We start from the raw sequence: 25,148 nt of genomic DNA, 5'->3' as shown, positions 1-25,148 counted from the left end.
TTTCCAAGTAACGTCAAGGAAAATCATAGGACTTCTTAATATGGGCAAAAGTCTTACAGGGGTTTTACTAGCAGTTACATCTAGTCTACAGTCTTGCCAGAGGGTTGGAATAAAATGGTCTACAACATCAGCAATCTGGGGGAACCTGGAGAAACTTGGAACAGGAACAACCATTGTGTCATCATCAGGGTCCAAGTACCAAAGACTCCTGTTGTTTCTGGAGCCCAGCATCCCCACTGCCAGGCAGATAAAAGACCACAGTGTTGACAGCATATGAATATTTCAGTCATCACATAGTGCACCAAGAGCCTGTGAAGTCCCATGGCCAATCTCTGGGGTCCTTTGCCATTTGGTGTCCTAAAATTCACACATATTTGATTAAAATAATTAAAATGCAACCTAATCCAAGGAAAGGCTGCCCTGTAACTTCAAGTATCCTACTACATCATTGTAATAGAGTATGAAAGAGACTTATATGTATCTTTACTTATTTTATGTATATAGTCTAGAACCAGCAGCCCTTGGAAAGATGTAATTCTTCACTGCATCACTCATGTATTTCACAAATAGTTATAGACTACTAACTATATATTATCAAGTCATCTTTGGATGACTGGGCTTCCTGGTGGCTCAGATAGTAAAGAATCTGCCTGCAAGGCAGGAGACCCGGGTTCAACTCCCAGGTTGGGAAGATCCCCTGGAGAAGGAAATGGCTACCCACTCCAGTATTCTTGCCTGGAGAATCCCATGGACAAAGGAGCCTGACAGGCTAGGAACTATGTGTTCAGCAATATGTTATATGCTCTGAAAGGAGTACAAGTGAATTAAGCTCCCTTCACTGGGTGTCATCTAGGAATACAATATGCAGGGTAAAAATATTAGAATTTCCATTTTTTAATTTCATCCATTTAAAACTTAATATACTTTAGTGTACATTTTAAAATTAAAATATATTAATATAAAGATAGATGTAATATGTATATAAATTTCATGTGTGTGTTAAATTTTATTTTTCTTAACTGCTGGTGGTATTATCAAATAATTTTGGAAAGCACTTGTTTATAGACTGCTGAAGTGTGAGTTGAGATTGCTTTCTATATACTACTACTAATTATAATAATAAATGCATAAAGTATAATTATGTTAAAATAATTACATAAATGAGCACTTACTATATGCATTATTCTGTTCTTTAGAATTAGTATAATTACAGATGTTTCTTAAAACAATCCAATAAGTAGGTGTACATGTTGGCATGTTATGAATAGAGGAAAGGATGCCTATGGAGTTTAAATACTTTGTCCAAGGGTGATTGTCTGAGTCAAATATATTGCTCCCAGTTGAAGGAATCTAGGCTCTTTTAGTCCTGTCTTCAGGGAGCAGAATGAAAGAGACCAGTATAAATAACCACAAGTGATGCTTTATGCTGATGAATCCCCTTGAGTGTCTCCTCTAAGCCAGTTTGATCATTTCAGGCCACCCCTGAACTCTTTCAGCTGTAAGAAATGGAACCTAGAAATAAGAGACCTGAAGCTAATGGCCTAGCAGCAAGCTTTAAATTTCTGGCATCTAAGCTGGCACTTGTTTTTCTTCTCTGACCCACTCTTCAATTTCAGAAATCCCTTGATATATGGTAAGCAGATCAGCTCTGCTTACCCATCTTCCAATATAAGTGAATGAATATGGTAATTAAATAAACATGAATAAGAGAGAGAGAAACGAATATGAAATAATCACAAAGATTCTGGAGAGACGCTATGCTGTTTCCTCAATTTTCCTTAAAACATCCACTAAGCTTTTAGATCTTGGTTTAGAGAACCACCTCCTCTGGGAAGCCTTCAGACCTCCCAAGTCAAATTCCTTTATCTTCTTTAGTATTGCCATGCCTCTCAACACTATGTTTGCCATGGCTCATTAAAGACTGAGTTATAACAATTATTTGTTATAATAAAACAATTATATTTGTCATCGTTAGTAAATTGTTAATTTGCTGAATGTAGAGACAGGCTATCATTCACAGCTATATCTTCATGTTTCCATAGCTCCCAACATATATATGCAATAAATTCATATAATATGATAAATAAATACATACAGATGAATGAAGAAGTAGTAAGTTGTTAAATTAACCAAAAGGTTAGAAGAAGGGAGGTTAAGCATGGTACAAGAAATCAGCAAAGTAGGGCCATCACAACTGTGAGAGAAGTTGTGCTTCAGCCAAACCTTCCAGACTTTTAAAAAGTAGGAAAATCTAAAAAGAAACTATTCAGTTTCAGCAAACATGTAAGTTGTGGATTCATTTGGCCTTAATGATTCCTGGGTCACTTACAGAAAGTCCAAACAAAAAGCTTCACTAGTGAAAGGAAACAAAATACACCTCTTCAAAATATGCCACTTTGGTATAATGATTATTTGGGATTAAAGATACTTGAGAAACATCCAGTGCAAGAAGCACACTTTGACCCTGCTTTGCCCCCTGAAAACAGGAGATAAGTCTCCCATGTGAAAGGTACCCTCCCTGTACCAGGAGGGTCAGAGGCATCCTTATCTTTCCAAAGACAAGAAATTTAGGTCCAAGAAGGCTGTATAAACCATGTTATTTCACCAGTTTACTACCCCATGCATAAACCCTTTTGTCTTGTCAGTTCTTCACAAATTTAGCTGCCTCCTTTGGTCACTTTCTTGAGTCTCATATTTTTATGGGGCTCTCATACATAGGACATTAAATTTGTTTTTGTCCTCTTAATTTGTTTTATGTCAATTTATTAAACCAAAGAACCTAGAAGGAATGAAGGGATTTTTTTTTTTTTTTCTATTCAACTCCAGTGACCTGAAAAGAGCTGAACACAGGACTGAGGTCTTCTGGCTTCAAACAAACCACCCTGTAACTCTGCTTTACATCATTTCCCATCTCTTGTGTGTGTTTAATTCAAACATGAAGATCCAAAGACAGGCTAAAGAAGGCCGATCAGTGCTTGACACCTTTCTCCTAGAAATCATAAATCATCCATGGTTCAGTGGTCACTCTAGACAGAAGACGTACCTTGTTTCTCCTTCTCTCAATCCCCAAAGGTTAAAGGCATTGTTCCGAGTCAGAAAACTTTTCAAATCTCTGCCAACTTCTAATGGCCGAATGTAGCTCAGGTAGTTGAGGAGAAGCTAGAGAGGCAGTGTCTTTAGCTTTGGTCTGGCGTTGCAAGAGTTGACAAAGCAGCAGAAGTAGACTAGTGGTGAGTGAATGATGAAATATTTTTGTTAAATCTAATAATTTAACACTATGAGAGAATAACATCAAGAATGATTTTTACAAACCTACTTTCTATTTGTTTGTCTTAGAATTCTGTACCTCCCAGGTCATTTCAGTCATTTTTGCTTTTTATTTTTATTTTATTTTTTTAAGATTTAAGAAGCTGGGCAAATGGTTTTAAATAAAGAAGAATGTCAGGTCTCATTGTGCTAAAATTGCCCATTATTAGTGTAACTCCTAATAGGGTTTAAACAGCTAGCTATTGACAATCATTTGTGTTTAGACTGCTTTTCTAAGGAGGGAGTCATTTGTGTGTAGCTAAAAGCCTGGATATCCTCTAGTGACTAACACAGAAGTCATAATAGCATAAATCTACATGGTGATCTCTAATATAGAAAAATACTTTGTCCATATTGGATACAATGATGAGATTTCTTTAATTCTGGGTAAAAACATAATCTTTCACAAAATACCAGGTTCCCGGGGCCTCTTTAGAAATGCACAGAAGGGATAATTAAATTGGTGAGTTAAAAGCAAAAGTTCTTAACCATTAGATTGGAAAAACTTAACAAAGCAAAAATAAATCTGTGTTTAACACTGGATAGAAGCAACAGAAGTAAGGATTTCTCACCTCTTCAGAGAAAGAAATGGTAAGGACAGGGAAGGTACCTGCATCTCTGTTCATGAGAGGATGGCACGGGGTGAAAGAGGTGAGAAACAGACGAATCCCCAGTTGAGTGATATTTTGTGCAGTGATCTAAGTGTTGTGATGGGCTTATCACCCATGGAGCTAAGGTAAGAAGAGGCAGTCTATACGGACTAGATTGGAAGCAGTGTGGAAACAGAGCAAAGTATTTCTCAAAGTACCAGGGAGAACAAGGAAGGACATTGGGTCTTAATGTTGCCGGTGACATTTCCTTGTTTGGGGTTCTTGTGTTTGTCCTCGTGGAGGTTATTCAAGGAATGGTATTTTATGCCTTTCTCACCCTCCAGACTCAGTTGTCCAAGTGAAGTGTGTTATTTGCCTGTGTTCCTTAAGGGCAGCATGGCTTTTAGTAAAAGGGAGGATCAGGACTAACTACCACCAATAATGATGATGACCATAACATCTACTGAGGACAGCCTGTGTGTCAGATACTGCATTCAGTGTACACGTGCACTCTCTCATATAATCAGCACAGCAGCCCAAGGAGGTAGGTTCCACAGGGAAGGGCCACCTTATACAGAACTAGGTCCTATAATTAGCTCTTAACTATTCAGTAAATATCATTAAGGTAACTAGAAAAGCCCTAGAGATAAATGTGGGGTGGATGGATAATTCCTAAGTCCTGCTTTCCTAAAGAGTTTACATCTTTCTGTCTTAGTGTTCAGTTTCAATGACCTTAATATATGTGATTTAAACTAATTACATAGTGAAATCCCAAGAGAAGAATTAAAATATTTAGTGTAACCCCAGGGGAAGGATGAATTATAGACGTAGCTCACTGAAATGAATCACAATACTTTCCTGTATTTAATATTTGAGGGAATTAAAGCTAGTGAAGATAAGTACATTTCTCAAGGTCAAGAAGGTAGTTAGTGAAGGAGTTGGGAATTTAAACCAGAGCCCTCTGGTATGACCAGTGTGCAACATACAAGGCCAGTGGAGACAGCATTTTGTATGCATTTCCAAAAGAGACAATGTCCTTTGTTGGTAAAGAGTCTAGAAACAGAATATTTATAAAATAGATAATAGTTACATATGCTTAAACTAAAACAGAAATAGAAAATATATGCAGCAGGGAAGGATCATTGGCAAATTCATCAATACTCTAGAAAGATAATTCTGTGGAGTTATATATTAAAAAAAGCTTTGATGAGTAAGTGAAAATAGCAGCTAATTCCAATGTACCAGAGTTTTAAAATGCTAACATTCTAAGGTATTTGTGAAAAGATTATGATTTAATGACAAATCTCAATAAAGCCTGAAGAATTTGGTACAGAAGACACTGAAGTGTAACTCCTCAATTATCTTTTCTACTGGACACTCACACATTCCCTGCCTAACCAAAGCATTTGTCTGCTTCAGATGAAAATTGTTTTTCACTTTTACTGAAAAATCCAGCAGCCTCAGTCAGCAGCCTCAGTCAGCCTCTGTCAGCAAATCTTTGTGTATTTGACCACATAGGATCACACACATTTCCCCAGAGCTGGCATAAGCTTCTTTTCATTTAAAAAAAAATCGTGTAATTCATTTTTGCTTTTCCTTTTTATTCCCCATTAATTACTAATCATTATGGCCAGGGACAGTTCTACTTTTAAGGGTTTGATATTTAGTAAATCCTACTGGAATCTGAATCTAAATTAATTTCTTTCTTTGTTTTGAAGAGCAAAAGTCTTTGCATCTTGGAAACACCACCCAACCTTGTTACATGGATGTCATCCACTTGGTGCTGTTCAAGGATTTTTTTCCTTACTTTCTTTGTCCTTCTCAGTCACTTGTACTGTTCTCATCAAAATACAAATTCTATCAACCAACTTTTGAAAAATCCTTCCTTGAGGTCAAATACCTCTATTGGTTCAGCTCCATTTCTCAGCCCCTAGTTTGTAGCAAAATTTGGAAATGTCATGATCAATATTTATTGTCTTCACTTTTTTTCCTATACATTCTTTTTTAATAATTAAGTTTCAAACAACTTTAGTACAAAATTTGCAAAAACAGACCAAATAACTCTGAAATCTCCTTTACCTCACTTCCCCTGTTTATATTTTACTACATTTGTTCCATCTCCCTGTAGATATAAAGATCAACATTCAGAAAACTAAGATCATAGCATCTGGTCCCATCATTTCATGGCAAATAGATGGGGAAACAGTGGAAACAGTGGCTGACTTTATTTTTTGGGGTTCCAAAATCAATGCAGATGGTGATTGCAGCCATGAAATTATTATTTTTTTTTGTTTGTTTTCAAATGATTGCTTTTATTTACATTTTCATCAATAGTTTGATGAAAGTCCAGTCCTATTTGCTACATATCTTATTATTATTATTATTATTTTTACTTTATTTTACTTTACAATTCTGTATTGGTTTTGCCATACATTGACATGAATCCACCACGGGTGTACATGCGTTCCCAAACATGAACCCCCCTCCCACCTCCCTCCCCATAACATCTCTCTGGGTCATCCCTGTGTACCAGCCCCAAGCATGCTGTATCCTGCGTCTGACATAGACTGGCGATTCGATTCTTACATGATATTATACATGTTTCAATGCCATTCTCCCAAATCATCTCACCCTCTCCCTCTCCCTCTGAATCCAAAAGTCCGCTATATACATCTGTGTCTTTTTTGCTGTCTTGCATACAGGGTCATCATTGCCATCTTTCTATATTACATATATATGTGTTAGTATACTGTACTGGTGTTTTTCTTTATGGCTTACTTCACTCTGTATAATCGGCTCCAGTTCCATCCATCTCATCAGAACTGATTCAAATGTATTCTTTTTAATGGCTGAGTAATACTCCATTGTGTATATGTACCACAGCTTTCTTATCCATTCATCTGCTGATGGACATCTAGGTTGTTTCCATGTCCTGGCTATTATAAACAGTGTGCAGCCATGAAATTAAAAGATGCTTACTTCTTGGAAGGAAAGTTATGACCAACCTAGACAGCATATTAAAAAGCAGAGACATTGCTTTGTCAACAAAGGTCTGTCTAGTCAAGGCTATGGTTTTCCAGTGGTCATGTATGGATGTGAGAGTTGGACTGTGAAGAAAGCTGAGTGCTGAAGAATTGATGCTTTTGATCTGTGGTGTTGGAGAAGATTCTTGAGAGTCCCTTGGACTGCAAGGAGATCCAACCAGTCCATCCTAAAGGAGATCGGTCCTGGGTGTTTGTTGGAAGGACTGATGTTGAAGCTGAAACTCCAATATTTTGGCCACCTGATGCGAAGATCTGACTCATTTCAAAAGACCCTAATGCTGGGAAAGATTGAGGGCAAGAAGAGAAGGGGATGACAGAGGATGAGATGGTTGGATGGCATCACTGACTCAATGGACATGGGTTTGGGTGGACTCTGGGAGTTGGTGATGGATAGGGAGGCATGGCGTGCTGTGGTTCATGGGGTCGCAAAGAGTTGGACGTGACTGAGTGACTGAACTGAACTGAACCCATCATTATTGTTTTTTTTATGGATGGTTATAGGCAACTTGCAGATATGATGTCCTTCCCTCTTCAAATCCTCTGGTGTGTCGTTTCTAAAACCAAGACACTCTCCTGGATAATTGCAATGTAATCATACAAACAGAAGATCTACATTGATCAGTTACTACAACTACACCTGAAGTCTGTTCACATTCTCCAACCACCTCAGTTAGATCTCCTTCCCCTTCTGATTCAAGATGCCATCAGGATTATGCTTTATGTTTGGCTCTGATGTCTCTTTAAATCTGGAGCAGTTCTTCAGCCTTTGCCTTTCCCTGCCTCCTGTGTCTTCAGTGTCTTTTAAAGAGTGCAAGTTTTTCATTCAGCAGGATGTTGCTCAGCCAGATTTCCTCAGGTCTGGACAGCACTCATGCATTCTTGGTGGGAATACCAGAGCAATGCTGCTGGATCCTTCCCAGGCTCTGGGGATCATCCTTCCCTCAAGAGGTCACGCCAACCTTTTCCAAGGTGGTGTCTGCCAGACTTTTCATTTTCTCCTTTGTAAATGATGCCTTTTGTGGGGTAATACACCAAGGCTAAGCCTATATCCCACTGGCTTTGGAGTGCGCCAACCTGGCTGGGCTGAACTGCTCTTCCCAGAATGTTTCTGCTTAGGTTGGCCACACAAGATGACTGTGGGCCATTTAGGCATGGAAGTGAACCAGTTGCCATCTTGTACTCTCATGCCTGGCTGCTTGCCTAATGGCTTACCTCATTGCTACATGGGGCCAGGTCTGTAACTGCTCCCCTCTCCCTGGTTTTCTTTTCACTTTCTCTGACTCCTGGGCCAGTCCAAGGGCCCTGACTTCTACAGGACACATATCAACAACAGAAGCAATATGAATAGACCCAGGTTTCAGTCCCTCTTCATGTCTGCAGCTTGCATTTGTGTTCCAGCTCATTCTTTTTTTTTAATACTATTTTTAAAAATATTGTTTGTTTATTTTTTGGTTGCACCATGTGGCATGTGGGATCTTAGTTCCCCAATCAGGGATCTAGCCTGCACCCCCTGTATTGGAAGCAGGAAGTCGTAACCACTGGACTACCAGGGAAGTCCTGTAGCTCGTTTTTGCTCCCCTTGGCACTCGCCTACTTCACATCTATTTTTCCCTTGCTTACTGCCTTTTTTGGACTTAAGGCTTCAGCATCACCCACAGACAGAAGCCTGCTTAACCAGCTTAGCTGACTCCCTCAATTGAAGAAGGCCAAATTCTTCTGCAAGGGCATGGTTTATATATATAGTATATATCAGTATCATTCATTATAATTGTTCTAATTATAAATTATGATATACAATAAAATATATAATGTAAATTATATAATATATGACAAAATAATTACAAACTATATGAAATAATATATAAATATAACTCATATCTATAAATCATGTATATATGTATATAATCTTTCCATAGTTGTTTCTGCTTCTCCGCCTGGACCCTGACTGAGCTACTGTCCTTCAGCCAGTAGTCTTATCATCCTTTCATATCTTCCTAATTGATCATGACTGTGATGTTTATCAAATGCTGAATTTTCTTTGTCCATAATTCCTTCTAGATTTATTAGTTAGCATTCTGCTCTAAGGAAGAACATTTCCTTCTCCCTGATTTCTTTATCTCTTATTTATATACTATGGGCCTATGGATTGCTGTTTCTTTTAATGGGTTGTAAACCATTACTCTGTCATTAATTTTGATGCCCAAGGTGTCTTAGAGTTGGCTACTGGGAATCCCCTTTAATCTGGTCTCATGTCCCTTTTGACATACCCCTTTCATTCTTTGAGTACTTCCTTTCTGGCACAAAAAGATACTCATGGTTCCTTTTGTCTATTCATTGACTGAGCTCCAGAATCAGGTATTTTTCTAAGGGAATCTATTTTTTTTAGAGGAGGATGGTATTTAGACAACAAGCCAAAAATATTGAACTTCTCATTTTATATGTTTCTTTTGTCCTCTACACTATATTTGTTTTGCATCACTACGTAACAAATTACTATTAACTTAGTAGTTTAAAACAACACAACATAATTTTCTATTTCCATGAATCAGGAGTCCAGGCACTGGTTAGCCACCCAGAGGCTCAGGGGCTATAATCAGAGTGTCACCTGGGTTGTAATATCATCCAAGGCTTGGGGTCCTCTTCTAAGCTCATCAGGCTGTTTTTTATTTTTTAAAGATTTTATTGGAGTATATTTGATCTACTATGTTGTGCTAGTTTCAGGTATACAGCAAACTGATTGTTAAACATATATCCATTCTTTTTTAGATTCTTTTCTTGTATATCTTATCACAGAATATTAAGTTGAGTTACTTGTGTTATACAGTATGTCCTTGTTGGTTATCTATTTCATGTATAGTAGTGTGTGTATGTTTCATCCCAACTCCCTGATATATAACCCCTACCACATTTCCCCTTGAGAGTCCCTTGGACTGCAAGGAGATCCAACCAGTCCATTCTACAGGAGATCAGTCCTGGGTGCTCTTTGGAAGGAAAGATGCTAAAGCTGAAACTCCAGTACTTTGGCCACCTCATGAGAAGAACTGACTCATTCAAAAAGACTCTGATGCTGGGAGGGATTGGGGGCAGGAGGGGAAGGGGACGACAGATGGCTGGATGGCATCACTGACTCGATGGATGTGAGTTTGAGTGAACTCTGGGAGTTGGTGATGGACAGGGAGGCCTGGCGTGCTGCGATTCATGGGGTCGCAAAGAGTCGGACATGACTGAGCAACTGAACTGAACTGAACCATAAGTTTATTTTCAATATCTGAAAGTCTGTTTCTGCTTTGTAAATAAGTTCATGTGTATCATTCAGAATAGTTAGATTCCACATGTGAGTGATACCGTATGAAATTGTCTTTATCCGGCTTGCTTCACTTAGGATGATAATCTCCAGGTCCATCCATGTTGCTGCAAATGGCATTAGTTCATTCTTTTTATGGCTCAATAATATTCTATCACATATACGTAACACTTCTTTATGCATTCCTCTCACAATGGACATTTAGTTTGTTTCCATGTGTTGGGTATTGTAAATAGTGTTGTAATGGACATTGGAGTGTATATATCATCAGGTTGTTGATAGAATTCATATTCTTGTGATTGTGGGGCTAAGGTCCACTATTGGTTGAGGGGTGTCCCCCTCAGTACCCAGAAGCTGCTCTTAGATACTAGCTGCATGACCTTCTTATACCATGGCAGCTTACTCCTTCAAAGCCAGCAGAAAAATTCCACTTCAAAATGACATGAGGAAATCTTAATCAACATAATGTAATCATGGGAGTGACTATCCCATTATAGTCACACGTCCTATTTATACTGAAGGACAGAGAATTATACAGAGCATATATATCAGGGGGCAGGGTCTTACTTGCCATTTTAAAATTCTGTCAACCACAAGCCATCATCAATTTCTGAGAGTTCTACTTCCAGTTTACCTCCAAAACTGGCCTCTTCTTTCCATTTCCACTGCCAGCTGCATTCTCTTTTCTTTGTTCTATTACTTTTATGATCTCCTTTCTTACACTTTTGCCTTTCTGTATCATTATCCAAGACTAGCCAAAGAGACCTTTCAAAAATGTACATAAGGCAGTGCTATTAACATCCTTTAAATCGCCATTAATGTCCTGTTGCTTTCAGAGCAGCATCTGCACTTCTTCACACAGCCCACAAGTCCGCACATTGTCTGCCCCTGGCTACCTGTTGCATCATCCTCCTTTTGTTCTGTGGAACTCAGCTCCCGTAGCCTCTTTCCCCTATTTCTCAAATCAGCCTCAATTGTTCCCTCCCTCTACCTTTGCACTTACTCTGAACAAATTTCTTTGGTTATTTGCATCTCATTTTACGTAATGCTTCTCTAAAGAGGTCTCTCTGATGTTGTAAAGCAAAATCCAAGTTCAGTCACTTTGAATTATTAATTCATAAGCCCGTTCAGTTTCTTCATACTGCTTATTACCATTAGAAAGTGTATTACCTCTTTACTTATGTATTATCTGTCTACCCCAAGTAGAAGCTTAGCTCCATGAGGCCAGGGACCATGTCTATTCCATGCACTGGTATATCACCAGTACCTAATATAGTAATATGCTTCATACTGAGTAGGTACTTGATGTATATTATGATATACATGAAATAATCAGCAGTTTGAGAAGATGTTACTTCAAAGCACTCAAGCCCTGGGGTAATTTTGTAATGTGAAAAACTATATATGCATACATACATACATATGTACTGGAAAAGGGAATGGCAAGCCACTTCAGTATTCTTGCCTGGAGAATCCCATGGACAGTATGAAAAGGCAAAAAGATGTGACACTGAAAGATGAACTCCCCAGGTCGGTAGATGCCCAATATGCTACTGGAGAAGAGTGGAGAAATAAATCCAGAAAGAATGAAAAGGCAGAGCCAAAGCAAAAACAATGCCCAGTTGTGGATGTGATTGGTGATGGAAGACTGATGGTATAAAGAACAATATTGCATGGAACCTGGAATGTTAAGTCCATGAATCAAGGTAAATTGGAAGTGGTCAAACAGGAGATAGCAAGACTGAACATTGACATTTTAGGAATCAGTGAACTAAAATGGACTGGAATGGACAAATTTAACTCAAATGCCCATTATATCTACTACTGTGAACAAGAATCCCTTAGAAGAAATGGTATGCCCTCATAGTCCAAAGTCTAGTACTTGGGTGCAATCTCAAAAATAACAGAATGATCTCTGTTCATTTCCAAGGCAAACCATTGAATATCACAGTAATCCAAGTTTATGCCCCAACCAGTGATGCTGAAGAGGCTGAAGTTGAACAGTTCTATTAAGACCTACAAGAACTTCTAGAACAAATACCCACCAAAGATGTCCTTTTCATTACTGGAGACTGGAATATAAAATGAGGAAGTCAAGAGATACCTGGAGCAATGGGCAAATTTGGCCTTGGAGTTCAAAATGAAGCAGGGCAAAGGCTAACAGAGTTTTACCAAGAGAACACATTGGTCATAGCAAACACCCTCTTCCAACAACACAAGAGAAGACTTTACACGTGACATCACCAGGTGGTCAATGCTGCAATCAGATTGATTATATTCTTTGCAGCCAAAGATGGAAAAGCTCTATACACTCAGCAGAAACAAGACCAGGAGCTGACTGTGACTCAGATCATGAACTCCTTATTGCCAAATTCAGACATAAATCGAAGAAAGTAGGGAAAACCACTAGACCATCCAGGGGTCTAGTGACCTAAGTCAAATTAACTAAATCAAGTCCCTTACAATTATACAGTCAAAGTGACAAACAGAGTCAATGGATTAGATCTGATAGAGTGCCTGAAGAACTATGGACAAAGGTTCATGACATTGTACAGGAGGCAGTGATCAAGACCATCCCTAAGAAAAAGAAATGCAAAAAGGCAAAATGGTTGTCTGAGGAGGCTTGGGAGAATGAAATGGCAACCCACTCCAGTATCCTTGCCTAGAGAATCCTGTGGACAGAGGAGCCTGGTGGGCTGCTGTCCATAGGGTTGCACAGTTTCGGACATGACTGAAGCGACTTAGCATGCATGCATGCATTGGAGAAGGAAATGGCAACCCACTCCAGGATTCTTGCCTGGAGAATCCCAGAGACAGAGGAGCCTGGTGGACTGCTTCTATGGGGTCACACAGAGTCAGACACAACTGAAGTGACCTAGTGGCAGCAGCAGCAGAGGAGGCCTTACAAATAGATGAGAAAAAAAGAGAAGGTAAAGGAAAAGGAGAAAAGGAAAGATGTACCCATCTGAATGCAGAGTTCCAAAGAATAGCAAGGAGAGATAAGAAAGTCTTCCTCAGTGATCAATGCAAAGAAATAGAGGAAAACAATAGAATGGGACAGACTAGAGATCGCACCAAGGGAACATTTCATGCAAAGGTGGCCTCAATAAAGGACAGAAAATGTATGGACCTAACAGAAGCAGAAGATATTAAGAAGAGGTGTGAAGAATACAAGAAGAACTATCCAGAAAAGATCTTCATGGCCCAGATAACCATGATAGTGTATCACTCACCTAAAGCCAGACATCCTGGAATGCGAAATAAAGTGGGCCTTAGGAAGTATCACTTCAAACAAAGATATTTAAAACCCTAAAAGAGGATTCTGTGAAAGTGCTGCACTCAATATGCCAGCATATTTGGAAAACTCATCAGTGGCCACAGGACTGGAAAAAGTTAGTTTTCATTCCAATCTCAAAGAATGGCAATGCCAAAGAATGTTCAAACTACCGCACAATTGCACTCATCTCACATGCTAGCAAAGTAATGCTCAAAATTCTCCAAGCGAAGCTTCAACAGTACATGAACCATGAACTTCCACATGTTCAAGCTGGATTTTGAAAAGGCAGAGGAACCAGAGATCAAATTGCCAACATCTGATGGATCATTGAAAAAGCAAGAGAGTTCCAGAAAAACATCTACTTCTGCTTTATTGACTACACCAAACCCTTTCTGTGGATCACAGCAAACTGTGGAAAATTCTTCAAGAGATGGGAATACCAGACCACCTTACCTGCTTCCTGAGAAATCTGTATGCAGGTCAGGAAGCAACAGTTAGAACTGGACATGGAACAACAGACTGGTTCCAAATCAGGAAAGGAGTGTGTCAAGGCTGTTTATTGTCACCCTGCTTATTTAACTTCTGTACAGAGTATATAATGAGAAATGCTGAGCTGGATGAGGCACAAGCTGGAATCAAGATTGCCAGGAGAAATATCAATAACCTCAGGTATGCAGATGACACCAACCTTGTGGCAGAAAGTGAAGAACTAAAGAACCTCTTGATGAAGTGAAAGAGGAAAGTGAAAAAGTTGGCTTAAAACTCAACATTCAGAAAACAAGGATCATGGCATCCAGTCCCATCACTTCATGGCAAATAGATGGGGAAAGAATGGAAACAGTGAGAGACTTTATTTTGGGGGGCTCCAAAATCACTGCAGATGGTGACTGCAGCCATGAAATTAAAAGGTGCTTGCTCCTTGGAGGAAAAGCTATGACCAACCTAGACAGCATATTAAAAAGCAGAGACATTACTTTGCCAACAAAGGTCCATCTAGTCAAAGCTATGGTTTTTCCAATAGTCATGTATGGATGTGAGAATTGGACTATAAAGAAAGCTGAGGGCCAAAGAATTGATGCTTTTGAACTGTGGTGTTGGAGAAGACTCTTGAGAGTCCCTTGGACTGCAAGGAGATCCAACTAGTCCATGCTAAAGGAAATCAGTCCTGAATAGTCACTGGAAGGACTGATGCTGAAGTTGAAACGCCAATACTTTAGCCAGCTAATGCGAAGAACTGACTTATTGGAAAAGACCCTGATGCTGGGAAAGGTTGAAGGCATGAGGAGAAGGGACAACAGAGGACGAGATGGTTGGATGGCATCACCAACTCAAAGGATATGAGCAAGCTCCGCGAGTTGATAATGGACAGGGAAGCCTGGCGTGCAGTAGTCTATGAAGTTGCAAAGAGTCAGACATGATTGAGCAACGAACTGAACATACCTACATACATAAATACGTATTTTTCTCTAAATTGAGAGTATGGCATTTGGGGCAGGACAAGAAGGGGACGACAGAGGATGAGATGGCTGGATGGCATCACTGACTCGATGGACATGAGTGTGAGTGAACTCCAGGAGTTGATGGACAGGGAGGCCTGGCGTGCTGCGATTCATGGGGTCGCAGAGTCAGACACGACTGAGCGACTGAACTGAACTGAACTGAGTCTGTTTGATAATAATAAAGTCTCCCTTGGACCCTGGAAGGAAATGTCATTACAAAAACAGCTTTTTCACTGCTTCTCCTGTTGGTGGCCTGATATTTTTGCAATGAGCTTATGACAGTATTCTCATATGGCAAATTAATATCCTTCTCCAGAATTTCAGTTTATCCCTATTAGCAATAATAATAAAGATCCTTTTTCCAGAGATTCTGCAGGTGGAAGACTTCTTGACAGTGTTGAGTTAATTTTTTAGCCACCAATCATGGAACATCCATATCTTCCCAAACCGATCCCTCTCTATCTAACTGGGTAAGGTGCAGTGGGGCTTTTGCTGGCTGGCTTCAGGGTGAGGCCATGTCTCAAGTGGCCTGCCCCCAAGCATGCAAGAGGAAGGAATGTGGTACAGGCTCAGTGAGAGCTCTATCTGGGTGACTTCTTGTGTTCCAAATGATCCCAGTATCCTCCAAGTCTTTCCAGGGTGCATTCCTTAAGAACCAAACTGGAAGCAATATGCACTGATGACATTTTATGTGGTCAGTTGGCTAGCTTAAACTACTATATACAGCTCAAGAAATTTAAGAGCCTCTGGCTAAAGGGCTGAATGTAACAGGAATGCTTAGGAACTATTTATATGCTTGATTTGTTTTACAGTGTTTTTGGTCTTTAGTTTTGATTGGATTGTTTTACTGAAACATGAAGGGCATTTAGAAGGCAAGAAAGTGAATAGGATATATTTGCAACAATATGCCCTAAAGCAACATCTTAATGTCAGAAGTAAATTATAACAACTTACATTACTGATGACATACATTATAATTCAAAGCCAGGAGAACTACATCAAGGTTGTTCTCAGTATGGTATAAAAAAGGTTTTCTTTGTATTTTTTGCAACTAAATGAAGACCTTTATTGATGAAAATGGTATCAACAAAAGGTAATAGAAGAAAAATCATATCTTGTGTGATTCACAAAAACATTTTCCTGAAGCTTCCCGAAACCTTTGCATCTGTTTCACCGAAAATGTTCTTTATTTCATAGACAGCATGAAATGAGTTGCTTTTGGTGTTATATAGGTAACTCCCAAAATGTCAAGAGAAAGTGTATGTAAAGTTTGACTGGATCCATTTCTGATCTGAATATTCAACTGATAAGAACATAAGCTGTAAGTGATGATAATTACAGGATGATGATTGTGACAAACTGTTAAACCCGTTAGGAGCCTCAGTAGTTCCGATATTATTTGTCTATACCATCTTTATTTTTTTTAGCTTTTTATTTTGTATTGGGATATAGCCAGTGAACAATGCTGTGGTGGTTTCAAGTCAACAGCGAGGGATTTAGCCATACATACATGTGTGGGTGTGTGTGTGAGTGCTCCGTCCTCTCAGACGCTCTGTGACCTCATGGACTGTAGCCCATCAGGCTCCGCAGTCCATGGAATTTCCCAGGCAAGAGATCTGGAGTAGGCTGCCATTTCCTTCTTCAGGGGATTTTCCCTGACCAAAGACCTGAAACTCCATCTCTTGCCTCTCCTGCACTGGCAGGCAGGTTCTATACTAGCTGAGCCACCAGGGAAGTCCTATTCAGCCGTGCATATGCATGTATGAATTCTCCCCCAAACTCTCTTCTCATCCAGGCTACCACATAGCCCTGAGCAGAATTCCATGTCCTGTGCGATAGGTCCTTGTTGGTTATCCATTTTAAATATAGCAGTGTGTCTACCCAGTCTATTTAGTTCTTTAACAGAAACAAACTCTTGCATGCTCTTCCTGGTTATTTTTGTTGTTTATTAGAAGAATGTTTGTTTATGTTTGCATTCATGTCTTTGAAAGATCTAAATTTAGTCCCAAATGAGCTCTCAAATTATTAAGAGAGTAGTTAGATACTTCATGAAAGCTTACTTCATTATTACTAAAAAAGTACTAGTGTGAGATGAGGACACATGGATAAAGGATAAACATAGAGACATCATAGGAATATTGTCCAATGAAAATAGTAGATCTTGTATCTTTGATTATAGAGAATATAGAGTCTAAAGATCATACCTTTAATCAGTATAAGGATTCAACGTGGTAGTCCACATCAGTCAAAATATGTTTAGTAACTGTCAGATCTCAGTGACTGCCTGTGCCTTATTCCTTATGTGTATGTGTGTGTGTGTGTTTGTGAATGCAACTGAATCAGACCTGGGTCTCTGGCACACCTGCCCTGCTGACAGGTACCCCGTGAAGCATGCAGTCAGAGATTCAGCCATTTTTTTTTTGGTGGTCTTGGCCCCAATAACTGAATGCAATAACTTGTTAGCCTAAGGGAAACTTATCTTTTTCTTTTAATTTTTTTGTACTATTCCAGCCATTCTGTGGGCTGCCACTTCCTCTGCTGGTATTCCCAGACTCCTGAAGAACAGAGCTGAAAGGAATTTAGAAATTCAGTGGCAGCCACAGCAAGGTACCTTCTGGCCTCCCTTCAGAAGAAAACCAACTGTAATAATATTGATAAACTCGTCTATTATGACTATAACTAATAATGATTCTTGAATTATGTTTGTGGGCATTTTGGCAACATGGTTCCCTGAAAAACCAAGAAGAGAGAATAAAGCCTTTCTCTTATATTCTTGCTAATCGGAAGATAGCCTTACCTACTGTACTAGTGCACAGTGAGGGGCTAGGAGAGGTGAAATCCTTCTGCATTTGGGATATGTCTTTGAATATAAACTGATTCACAGCTCTGTTTGGGAAGTGAGGTACAATTGCATGACTTGGGAAGGAAGGTGTTGTCCAGGGCCTGTAGGCTGTCTCATGAAATATCAGGGTGCTTGGTATCCTTTGTAATAATGCTGTGTTAGACAACATTACCTGAAGGATAAAGCCAGCTGAGAGTCAAGGGCTGGAGTTCTAACAGTGAATTTACTAAGACCACTTATTATTCATAGAATACTGTTGCCTTCATGTGTAATATTTTTATGAGGCAGGAAGGGCGCAATAGAAATTTTTCCAATGAAGAACCCGAGGCCCAAACTTACTGACTTGAGATAATATGGTTCATGAAAATCAATCTCGTATTCTATGGATAGCCTTGTATGTTCTTAGAAAATATGTCATCTCCTAACTGGAGCCATTTACAATGTAAGGCAAGGCATAACGCTAGAGGTTTGAAAGGCACTATGAAACCATCTGGGCAATGTGTGTAAGTGGGTTATCAGTCTATTCTTAAACGTGGGAGCTCAAGTTTCTGGAATATTATTTTTAACATTGAGCCCCATTGGGCGTATGAGGGGCATTTTTCCACTGCTAGGCAGCCTGGTGCATTGACTGTGCACCCAGACCTTCCTGTCAGAGGTTCTTTTCTTGAAATCTGTGCCACAGGTAAATACCATCATCGTCATAAAATTTGCCACACTGGGTTGTGTAAACATTAAGTGAAGTCATAGAATTGAAATTACTTGATTAATTCTAAAATTCTAGATGAAGTTTGTAATTATAATTATTTATTTTAAAGCATAGGCCATCAAGAAAAAGATAATACTAAAAATTCCAAACTAGGATTGTTGGATATTTTAACATTTCTCAGAATGTATTCTCTGTAGATAATTAGAGTAAAGGTAGCCTCTGATCTGTATTAACGGTGTAATTCATTATTTTTTTTTAACACCAAAAACATTTTGTATTGGAGTATAGCTGATTAACGGTGTTCTGAGAGTTTCAGGTGAACAGTGAAGGGACTCAGCCATACATACATATACATGGATCCGTTCTCCCCACGACCCCCCTCCCATCCAGGCTGGCACTTAACACTGAGCAGAGTTCCATGTGCTATACCATAGGTTTTTGTTAGTTATCCATTTTAAATATAGCAGTGTGTACGTGACCTTCCAAAGTCCTTCTTAAAAGTCGTGTAGACATACTGATTGTATCTTAAATAAGAAGAAATATCTATTATGTGTGTAACATAATTATTTCTATTTGGCCTCAGTCTTTCTCTGCTCATTAAAAATTGGCCTCACCATTATCTAAATTGTTGTTGTTCAGTCGCTAAGTCATGTCCAACTCTTTGTAACCCCATGGACTGTAGCATGCCAGGCTTCTCTGTCCTTCAGTATCTCCCGGAGTTTGTGCAAACTCATGTCCACTGAGTCAGTGATGCCATCAAACCATCTCATCCTCTGTCACTCCCTTCTCCTCCTTCTCTCAGTCTTTCACAGCATCAGGGTCTTTTCCAATAAGTCGGCTCTTCACATCAGGTGGTCAAAGTATTGGAGCTTCAACTTCAGCATCTGTCCATTGACCACTACCAAACCAAGAGAGTGAAGATAAAATCTTAAAATCAGTTCTCCTAAAAATTGGATCCGCCCATAAGCCATTGACAAAATCTAATCAGACTGGGTTTTATTTAGAACATCATTATAAAAAATGTTCCATGACAGTGAATAAAATTTGCTTTTCCATAGTAACTGATATAGTAGGATCTTATTACACCTGCTTAGAGTTTAAAAATTTCCAGATGATCCTATAATTGAGCCTTTTTCCAGTTTTACCCATGAAAGGAAACTAATGCATTATGTTTGTATACCTTATGAAGCATGACAATTTTACAAATTATCTTATTTGATCTCTGGGAAGGCATCATAGGCATACTGATGCCCTGGCTTTAACTAATGAAGCATATCAAGAAATAGGCCATGGGTTTCTTGGTTACTGAGGCAATGGCAGGGTTCTTACTTAAACCGAGCAGTTCTGACCTCAAGTTCTATGCTCACCATCTCACAATATGATCAGAGCCTCTTACATACTATGTTCCTGCCATTGTTTTTCTTGTTTGGAAGATTTTGTTCAGGAATTAGGTTCATATTACATGGTTTTGGACATACTGTAGGTCACTCACGCTCTCTGTAACTTCACTGGCTTTAATCTGGATGCCATGTCAGCTTTATTATCATTAGCTCTAGCCTTCTAAACCAGTGAAATCAACGCATATTTGTTTCAAACGTACATAATATGCAGAACACCATCAAGGACTCAGTACTGTTGGAGCTTGTTAGCTACAAGCAAATCTAATAGAAAATGACTGTAACTTGAAATTAATGACTAATAATATGTCTTTAATTGTTCTGGTTTTTGTTTATAAACATTAAAATACGGTGCATGCCTATTTATTTTCTGCTTAGCTAGTAAGGACTTGGAATTTCTGCTTTCTCTCAGTGCTAATATAGACTGACATATTATAATTTATGTTGTTAGCCAGTCACCTGAAAAGGGTATGATATTTTTATTCATATTGATGTTTCAAGCCCTTGACTTCCTTTTCTAGAACCTGTATTCACTCTACCACCTTCCACCCAAAAGAAAAAAAGCCAGAGAAGATTCAAGTGTTTTATACGGGTTTGTGTTCCTCCTCCTATCTTTTGTCATTGATTTTTATGTCAGCAATAATCAAACATACTTGTATTCTGGAAATACTTATCTCTCTCTGCAACAAATGTCTGTTGGAAATGAACAAGCATTAAGTTTAATAATGAATCTTCTAAGCTTTCGTTTCCATCTGTCTGTGTTTGTCTATGTGTGGTGGAAGGTGGCAAGGGTGAAGTTTTTCAGGGGATGCTGATAGAGAAATGTGAAGATGATTCATTTAGCCAGATTTGATTCTACATGTTGTTTTAATCAACTTTCTGATAGACATCTCTGTGTGCACAGTTATAATTCTTATCTGTCCTAGTTTTTTTTTTTTTTTAAAGCAGTGCTATGGTTTGAAAGTTTGTATTCACTCCAAATTCATACACTGAAACACTCACCCCCAACAGAAAGGTATTAGGTGGTAAGACCTTTAGGAGGTGATTAGAGGTGGAGGGTGGAGTCCTCATAGAAGGGAATAGTGCTTTTGTATAAAAGGGACCCCAAGGAGCTCTCTGATTTCCTTCCACTATATAAAGGTCACAACCCCCACCCCACAAAGGCCTCATCTATGAACCGGAAAGTGGGTTTTCACCAGAGACTGCATCTATCAATGACTTGATCTTGAACGTCTCACTCTCTAGAACTGTAAGAAGTAAATTTTCATTTATAAACCACCCAGTTTATGGTATTTTGTTATAGCAGTTCAGACTCAGACAAGCCATATGGGTCCCTTCAATACTAAGCAAAACCCTGAAATGTTTGGGAAAATGGTTGAAATAAAATATTGAGTTGTACAGTTTTGTATAGGGCTTCCCAGGTGGTGCTGGTGATAAAAAACAAAACAAAACAAACCCCCCCCCCTGCCAATGCAGGAGACATAAGAGGCAAGTTCTATTCCTGGGTCAGGAAGATCCCCTGGAGAAGGGCATGGCAACCCACTCCAGTATTCTTGCCTGGAGAGTCACATGTACAGAGGAGTCTGGGGGCCTGCAGTGCATAGGGTCACAGAGAGTTGGACATGATTGAAGTGACTTACCATGCACACACAGCTTTGTACTGACTGGGAGGGAAAACAAACAAACAAACTTGTTAACTCCTTAGGAAGTATTTGTAAGACAGACAGGGTTTCCCATTTCTGTTCTGATGACTTTGAGAGGAGCACAGTCTATTCCTCTAAAGCAGTAAAGTTATCGAGTCCAGATGGCTGATTTTCTTTGTTGTTCTAATCAGCCTTTAAGAGTCTTCCCACACAGGGGAGGCTCATATGAGAGAGTTACTTAACAAGATGTTTAAATTTTTAGTATGTTGCTGATAAGTTTTATTATCAAAATCAGACTCAGAAGTAATGCTGAAATGGTCAAGATTATGAGCAAGTTTTTTAAGTTCTTTAAAGTGTAGTATTCAGAATATTCACCATTAGACTCCATTGCACAAACACTTATAGAGCCCAAATATAATTAACCATAGATTACCACTATGTCAGTTTTACTGTTTCTAAAGAGATTTGTTTTAAGTGTTTCAGTTTGCAGTCATAACAATCCAAGAAAACTTGTGGCAGAGTTGAATGGGCAATGACAGGAACATCAACTACACCACCATACCAGCATTAGCTGTGCTGGGTTTTCCTTACTTACTTGTTATGGTCTGCTGCTAAGCTGCTGCTGCTAAGTCACTTCAGTTGTGTCCGACTCTGTGTGACCCCATAGACGGCAGCCCACCAGGCTCCCCCGTCCCTGGGATTCTCCAGGCAAGAATACTGGAGTGGGTTGCCATTTCCTTCTCCAATGCATGAAAGTGAAAAGTGAAAGTAAAGTCGCTCAGTCGTGTCCGACTCTTGGCAACCCCATGGACTGCAGCCTACCAGGCTCCTCCGCCCATGGGATTTTCCAGGCAAGAGTACTGGAGTGGGGTATTATGGATAAGGTACTGGTGATTGTTCATTTATACAGTCTTATTCATTGAAATAAAATTCATTATGTAAGCAAGATTTATTTTTCCTGAAATCTCTAGTTTTAATTTCGCTTATGCTGTGTGGCAACGTGGATATACTCAAGACATAGGAGCCAAATCAGGCATATTGGAGGGAATCTCTTTTGCCACAGAGATGTTCCAGACTTATAGTGACTGACCATTGGAAAACTCAGACACAAATCTTCCAAACTTTGGAGAATAGATTCAGGCCTAGTTGAAGAGTGTATTAGATTTATTTTGGAGAAGGAAATGGCAACCCACTCCAGTATACTTGCCTGGAGAGTCCCAGGGACAGAGGAGCCTGTAGGCTGCTGTCTATGGGATTGTGCGGAGTTGGACATGACTGAAGTGACTTAGCAGCAGCAGCAGCAGATTTATTTACTCAGTTCTTCCAAACCACTCTTTCTCTGAGTCTATAGCAGCGATCCCCAAACTTTTTGGTACCAAGGACCAGTTTTTGTAGAAGACAGTATTTCCAGGGACCAGAAGTGTGGAATGTGGGTGGTTTGGGGATGATTCAAGGGCATTACATTTGTTGTGCACTTTATTTCTATTATTATTACATCAGCTCCACCTCAGATCACCTGGCATTAGATCCTGGAGGTTGGAGAAGGAAATGACAACCCACTCCAGTGTTCTTGCCTGGAGAATCCCAGGGACGGGGGAGCCTGGTGGGCTGCCGTCTATGGGATCGCACAGAGTCGGACACGACTGAAGTGACTTAGCAGTATCCATAAATACATTTTTGTGTGGACACATGAAGAAATACACATACACTTCTCTGCATTGTCTCTGTTTACTCTGAGTTTTTAGTGTTTACTGAATTTGATCCCTACCTTCAGTGTTAGAAGTTCTCCTGCATGTCTTGTGATCCTTGACTGAACATCCACATTAAAGGATGAAACTCCTAGAAACAAATTGCTTGGAAATGACTTATGGGTGGGTGGACTCCATTGCAAGGGGGGTAATTTGTGAATACAGCAGTTTCATTGGTAAGATCCTAAATGTTAGTTAACATCTGACACTATTCAGAAAAAGGACATTTTAGTCTCTGCTAAGGTGTATAGGCCTGGCCATTGGACCTCTGAGAAAGAGCTTGAGATCTTACTCTTCTGTATTTTCTGCACATTTTTACATAACTCTCTTGTTTCTAATCCAGATCTATCCTCTTGTTCTCTACTGTGTCTAGTGTCCCATATCCAGAACCTGGTTTATTTGATTTGTGCAAAGAATCAACCTCTATTCTCCTGTTAGAGGAGAGGATATGGTCCCTGGGCTCTCATCATGGGGCCTGGCTCCTGGAGTTCCAGCTGCCCCCTCTGCAGGTGTTCACCCTGAACTGGGCCAAGACTTAGTCTGCCATAGGTTGTTATGGAACTCAAAAGGATAGAATCATTGCCTGGCCAGGGGCCTCCCTGATGGCTCAGTGGTAAACAATCTGCCTGCACTGCAGGAGATATGGGTTCAATCCCTGGGTTGGGAAGATCCCCTGGAGAAGAAAATGGCAACCCACTGCAGTATTCTTGCCTGGAGAATCCCAGGGACAGAGGAGTCTAGCAGGCTACAGTCCGTGGATGGGGTCACAAGAATCAGACACAACTTAGTGACTAAACCACCACTACCACCACCATGGCATAGCCAGCATATCTTCATAAGGTATATATTAGAGTTCTCCAGAGAAGCAGAACCAATAGATGTAGTGATATATGGAAAGAGATTTATTATAGGGCTGGTTTATGTGATTAGCGAGGTTGAGATTCTCACAGCCTGCCATCCTCAAGTTAGAAAACCAGGAAAGCTGATGGTCTAATTCAGATGGAGTCCAAAGACCCAAAAACCAGGATTGCCTAATGTCTAAGAGGAGGAAAAGACGGACTTCCCAGCTCAGGGCAAAAAAATAATGCATCCTTCCTCTATCTTTTTGTCTATTTAGGTTCTCAGTGGATTGGATGATGCCCACCACACTGCTGCTGCTGCTAAGTCTCTTCAGTGGTGTCTGACTCTGTGCGACCCCAGAGACGGCAGCCCACCAGGCTCCCCCGTCCCTGGGATTCTCCAGACAAGAACACTGGAGTGGGTTGCCATTTCCTTCTCCAATGCATGAAAGTGAAAAGTCAAAGTGAAGTCGCTCAGTCTTGTCTGACTCTTAGCGACCCCATGGACTGCAGCCCACCAGGCTCCTCTGTCCATGGGATTTTCCAGGCAAGAGTACTGGAGTGGGGTGCCATTGCCTTCTCCGCCCACCACACTGGTAAGGGTGATTTCTTCCCTCTAATTCAAAGCCTGATCTCTTCTGCAGACATCCACACAGACACATCCAGAAATGTTTTCCCAAATATCTGGACATCTCTTAACCCAGTCAACCATAAAGTTAACTACTTTAGGGTATTAGCCAGACCTTCAAGGAATAATAGGCTCTATTATCTTTTATAACAATATAAAAAGTCTAAACCTGTGGTTCAAGGAACTTCTGATTTGTGAATTTCTTGCACATGAAACAAGAATGTGCTCAGTCAGTCGTGTCTGACTCTTTACAGCGCTATGGACTATAGCCCGCCAGGCTCCTCTGTGAGATTTTTCAGGCAAGAATACTGGACTGGGTTGCCAT

The sequence above is a fragment of the Oryx dammah genome, unplaced genomic scaffold (genome assembly GCF_014754425.2).
Source record: "Oryx dammah isolate SB20612 unplaced genomic scaffold, SCBI_Odam_1.1 HiC_scaffold_27, whole genome shotgun sequence".
Classification (NCBI taxonomy): Eukaryota; Metazoa; Chordata; class Mammalia; order Artiodactyla; family Bovidae; genus Oryx; species Oryx dammah.
This window is presented reverse-complemented; position numbering follows the sequence as displayed.